Source organism: Camelina sativa, chromosome 6 (genome assembly GCF_030686135.1).
Source record: "Camelina sativa cultivar CO46 ecotype springtype chromosome 6, ASM3068613v1".
NCBI classification, from domain to species: Eukaryota; Viridiplantae; Streptophyta; class Magnoliopsida; order Brassicales; family Brassicaceae; genus Camelina; species Camelina sativa.
The window spans coordinates 10,564,353-10,570,476 of record NC_141885.1 but is presented as its reverse complement, the minus strand read 5'-3'; the positions used below and the strand labels follow the sequence as shown (position 1 = coordinate 10,570,476).

Genomic DNA, 6,124 nt, shown 5'->3' with positions numbered 1-6,124 from the left:
GTGATTCTTGAAGACATTTTTTTCAAATAGAACTGAAGGGAATAGACTCAAAGCTCAAAGTTAATAGGTTAGTAAACCAAAAACTTGAAAGAACTAAGCTTGAGCAAAAGATAGGCTAAGAGAGAGACTTTAAAACTTGAATTCAATGGTTTTGAGCAAATGAGAGAATGTGAGAGGCATAGTTTCGTGCAAGGTCTATATAAAGAAGCTAAGGGGACAAAGAGACAAGGGTGGAGCGTCCATACCATTCAAATTTGAAATGGGAATCTTTGACCTGCTTTTTGCTGCCACTCGACCCCACACTCGATTGTACACGGTCGAGCACCTTGACCAAATTTTGAAATTTCAAAATTTTTCTTCTTGTTCTTCCCTCCACTCGATCGTTCTAGTGATTTGAAGATCAAATGGGCCTCAATTCCTTTCCAGCTCGGTCGAGTACCTCTCGTGGGTAGGTCGAGTGGGCTTGCGAGTCTCCTTCTCCAAGTCTAATTCCCTCCTTACCCAACTACATTCTCACCTAAAGGCCTGTCCAACACAAACAAAAAAGAAAACATATCAAAACTACAAGGAAAATAAACCATATTTACAAAGGATACCTTAGGGACTTCCTCCCTAGTGAGCTTGTTTAAAGTCACTAAGCTTGACTTTGGTGTCCTTTTTAGACTTGGTTTAGATACCAAGGAGGTGATGAAATCCTCCCTGGAACCTCTTGATCACTGTGAAGTTGATCCTTGATCACCTCACCCTTAACACACAAACCATGTTTCTTCTTGATTTTGAGCTTTGGTCTTGCCTTCCTTAAGGACCTCTTGTTCAGCTTAACTTGAAGATCCTCAACCATACTAGTCAGCTCTTGAACTGACCTCTTAAGCTTTTCCACAGAATCATCTTGAAAGGAGAGCTTAGCCTTTGGAGTTGCTTCACCACTTGAACCTTCTTGACCTCCTTTGTCCTTGATAGTAAAAGGTTGATCATCAATGGTAGGAAGGTTGGTTGGGTTATGGATGTTGAACTTCATGGCTATATCTTCAGCAATGTTCAAGGTCACAAGACCCTCTTTGACATCAATAACTGCTCCAACAGTGGCTAGGAATGGCCTTCCAAGAATGATTGGATCTTCAGGTTCCTTGTCCATCTCCAACACCACAAAATCAGTGTGAACCCTTGCCTTCCCTATCTTGACTGGGACATTCTCCAACCTTCCAACTATTTCTTTGTTTGACCCATCAGCTAAACATATATGAAGGTTGGTGGACTTGAAATCAGTTCTCCCAAGCTTTTGTGCTATGGAGTATGGCATCACACTTGTTGAAGCTCCCAAGTCACAAAGGCATTGGTTGTAGTGAAGATACCTAAGTGTGCAAGGCAGATAGAATGGACCTGGATCCTTAAGCTTGATTGGAATGATAACTCCTCCAAGGTCCTCAAGATCCTTCTCATCTTGAGGTTCAGCCTTCTTCTTTGATAAATCAAGCAAAAAGTCTTTGTAGAGAGGATATGGATCATACTGTTCCAAGGCAGGTCCTCTCTCTTCTTCTTGGTAAGCAATGGTGATCTCTTGTATGGCCAACACTTCCTCAACCACAGCTTCTTCAATCACAACCACTTCCTTCAAAGCCTTCTCTTCCTCTTGTTGCTTAGCCATCATCTCCTTTCTCTCAATGATTTCCCTAAGCTCCTTAATCTTTTGTGCTTTGAAACGTCCTGGGAATGGAAGAGGTGGCTTGTAAGCAGGAGGAGTGTACTTAGCAGGCTTGACAGCTTCTGAGTCTGCAACTCGATCGACCACTCGAGCATGCGCTCGATCGAGTGGCTGTTCGAGTACTTGGTCGAGACAGATGCCGGACTCCAGTTGCTTTGCACAAACGTCACTTGGGGCTTCAGTAACTAATGAGTTCCCCCAAACTTGGACTTCACTGTCCTCAGTGACTTCCCCATCAGAGATATGAATGGCTTTTGCAGTGAACTCCCTTGGATTTTGAACAGCTTTTCCAGGGAGTTGGTTGGGTTTAGGAGCTGAAGTTGAGGCAATGTTACTCTCCATATACTTCATTCTGGAGTTGAGACCTTCAAACTTCATGTTCAGACCATTGTACTGTGATGTGAGCCTTTGATTCAACTCAGCAAACTGCTTGGCTTCCTCAATCTTGCCCTGTGTTTGCCCAATCAACAACTGTTGCATCATTGCTCTTAAGTCTTGTTCCTGGCCTTGGTTAGTCTGAAACCCTGGTGGGGGACACAATTGGGGCTGGAACACTTGGTGTTGCTGCTTGGGGATGTAGTTTTGTTGCTGTTGAGGTTGAGGAGGTGGATAGACCTGGTCTTGGTCGTTGGCCACATTGGTGCTCCTATAAGAGAGATTGTTGTTCTTGAAACCTCCTTGGTTGTAGCCTTTGAATCCTCCCTGATTCTGCATGTAGCACAACTTAGCAAATTCAGGCTCCCCCTCTTGAACTGGAGCTTCCTCTTCACCTATGAAGTGAATGGACTTGGATTGGCTGAGGAGGATCTTGTCAAGCTTCTCATTGACCATCTTCAAATCCTTCTTATACTTGTCCTCTTGATCAGTTGAGGAGCTCCTTATGGTCCTATCATAGTCCTCATTATAATTGCCATCAGATTGAGCAAGATTCTCAACTAACTCCCATCCTTCTTCCACATTCTTGTTGAGGAAGTTGCCATTAGAGGTTGTGTCAAGAAGCATTCTTATCTTGGGAAGCACTCCTCTATACAAGGTGCTTAGAAGTGACTCATTGCTGAAACCATGGTGAGGACACTGAGTTTGGAATCCTTTAAACCTCTCCCAAGCTTCACAAAAGCTCTCATTATTCCTTTGAGCAAACCCAGAAATCTCATTCCTCAGCCTAGCAGTCATTGCATTGGAGAAGAACTTGGCCAGAAAAGCTTTCTTGCATGCATCCCATGTGGTGATAGCTCCAGTAGGTAGAGTCCTCTCCCAAAGGTGAGCTTTGTCTCCAAGAGAAAATGGGAAGAGTCTTAATTTGAATCCATCTTCACTCACTCCATTGATCTTAGTGAGTCCACATATTTTGTCAAACTCATCAAGGTGATCTAGTGGATCCTCCATTGGCAACCCATGAAACTTCTTTGCTTGTATCATTGAGATCAATCCACTCTTGATCTCAAAGTTATTGTTTGCTACTGAAGGTGGCACAATTCCAGCCCTTTGGTTGTGAGTATTGGGTGCATCTCCTGCACCAATGTGCCTTGGTCTTTGCTCATGGATAGCTTGTTGCTCCATGATGTCTTGACCTTGTTGTTGTTGAACTACTCTTCCTTGCTTATGTCTCAAACCCTTTTGTAGCCTGTGGATGTTGTCAATAGGCTGTTGAAGACTATCTTTGCCTTTTGACATTGTGTGCATCAACAAACTCTACTACGGACTCGAACAGGTACACGGTCGAGCGCAGGCTCGAGTGGGTGGTCGAGTCGACTGGGAAGTAATGGCTAATTTGATCCGGTTTCTGGCTCGATCAAGTGCTCGATCACAGCTCGGTCGAGTGGTGGTCGAGTAGGTGGTCGAGTGGGTACCTGAAACACAAAACAGCCAAGCAAAGGAAGATTCGAGTTCAGTAACTTCACAAGTGTTTAAAACGAACTTAATCTTAGACTAATATTGATCCTAAATGTTACAAAACACACTCAAATGGGCAACGACACCAAATTGAAACTGACTTTCTTTGTGGTGTATGAATGAATGATGTATGGAATGATGATGTATGGAATGAATAGAAGTCAGGGTGTTTCAATTCCCCTTATGCAGTTGCAGTATAAGAGGTGTCAATCCTATCTGAGTGATTGTGAACAATTAAGATGTGCATATGAGTCTAAGTCAAGCCAATTGTAAAGATTGTTTGTCACTAACAATCCTAAAATGAGATATGAAATGCAGAAGGTAAAAACAACTAGAACAGGATACTAAATGCAAACAGAACAAACAACTTGAAGCTATAATGAAACTAGAACAAAGATAGAAACTATGCTAATGAACTAATGCAAGACAAGTAATGAACAGGAAACTACGTGAATGCAATGAAAATGAAACAGGAATGAAACAAGACAATTACAAATCAAAAACACAAGTTCTGGGGATGAACTCGAGCAGCACTCGACCGAGTGTAGGTCGAGTGGGTGGTCGAGCTAGACTTAAACGTGAAAACAGAGCAACACAAGAAAAACAGAGCAAAGCTAAAACCAATCAAACAACAAACAAGCAATGATATTTAGACTAGGATTTCAATAAACAAAGAAGGCCTTGAGGAGGGATTCATGGGCTGAGCTAATCATTGTGGTTATCTAACTTGGTCAAAAAATCTCAAGCAAACATTGAGCTGATCTCTAGACATACTATTCTAATACATGTTTAATCCACTCTCATGGCAAGAAACAATCAAACCTATGCAATTCTAGACTTGTTCTCACAAAGAAAAGAATCTACACAAGCAGGCATTAAGCAATACATCTCAAACCAAACAAGACTCCTAATCTCTTAGCAAGCCTAATAGTAAGCTCTAGATCTAGCCTTATCTATGCTCCTTAGACATTGGTGTGATGCTAAGATGCTTGAAATCAAACCCTACCCTCTCAGATATAGGATCAGCATTAAGATCATCTAGCCTAGAAGAGATCTACAACAATCAAGCTTGACCAAATCAAACAAACCACAAGATCAACCCAGCCTAACCCATCCTCAAGGTCCTAAGCAAACTACTCACAAGGACACATGGTGAAATATGTCAAAAACCCAGAAAATAATGAAACTTGCATCATTAGAAAGATGAAACAGAGATCTACAATATTGATGAAGGAAATAAACTCGAAATCTTAATACTTTGAAAGTTATGAAACAAACAAAATATAAGAATCTAGTCTTTCTCTCTCAAACAAGTACAAGATCTAAAAATAAAATAAAAGTGCAAAAGGAATAATATCTAAAAAAGGTAAAAACTAGGTTTTTAGACTCTCTAAAAAGCTGGATTCCCTTTTGTGGCTGCAAGTACAAGGGCCTTATATAGGAGGTGAGGTGGAAGCCCTAAAAAATGCAAAAAGTCAAAGTGGTCAATGGCTCGGTCAACTCGACCAGTGCTCGGTCGAGTGGCTGGTCGAGCTGGCTTCTCTCGTGCATTCTCCACTCGGTTGAGTCCTCCTCAGCACACGGTCGAGTGGTGGTCGAGTGGTGCGGTCGAGTTGGACTCCGGACCTTGATTCTACAGCCTTGACTCTCTTGTTTTCTCCTCAGGACAGCTTCACTTCTCTTCAGCATTGCTTCTATGCTCCTTAAGCTCCAAAATCACCTGTTTATGCATGAAAAGATGCAAATGCAATGCAACTATACTCTAATGCATGATTAGTCCTAAAGCTACACAATAATGGCCTAAATGGATAGCAAAAGATGAAAAAGTTGTGAATAAACTAAGGAAAAACAAGGTAAAATATATGAACATCATTTACCGCTTTGAATCAATGTATTCTCTCGGTTATAGCATGTTTTCTTGGTTGAAGCCTGTTTTGGGATAAAACGGGTTTAAGTGTTGTCTAAACACTCCAAATTCATCCCAAACTCTTACAATTAGTGAAATGCAATAGATTGTCACACATTCTGACCCTAGAAAGAGTAACAAAGCTGTTTACTGCTTTGAATCAATGGTTTCTTGGTGTTAGCCTGTTTCGTGACAAAATGGGTATAAGTGGTGTCTAAACACTCCAAATTAAAATTGGACTCATATAATTAGTCAAATGCATTGGCTTGGTACATATTTTAACCCTATAAAGAGTAACATAGCTGTTTAATGCTTCGAATCAATGTTTTCTCTCGGTTTTAGCCTCTTTTCTTGGTGTAAGCCTGTTTTGGTATAAAACGGGTTTAAGTGTTGTCTAAACACTCCAAATTTATTCCGAACTCTTACAATTAGTCAAATGCATTGGATTGTCACACATTCTGACACTATAAACAGTAACAAAGCTGTTTACTGCTTCGAATCATTGTTTTCTCGGGTTTAGCCTATTTCAAGACAAAATGGGTAAAAGTGGTGTTTAAACACTCCAAATTCAACATGAACTCTTATAATTACTGAAATGCATTAGATTGCTACATATGTTGACC

At 41.1% G+C, this 6,124-nt stretch overlaps 1 non-coding gene across 1 annotated transcript; it reads left to right on the top strand.

Moving 5' to 3' along the window:
• The first annotated feature begins 2,759 nt into the window (after positions 1-2,759).
• On the top strand, positions 2,760-2,866 carry LOC147942410 (small nucleolar RNA R71). Its single transcript, XR_015560514.1, has one exon. It is a non-coding gene; the product is annotated as a small nucleolar RNA R71 (small nucleolar RNA).
• The last annotated feature ends 3,258 nt before the right edge of the window (positions 2,867-6,124 follow it).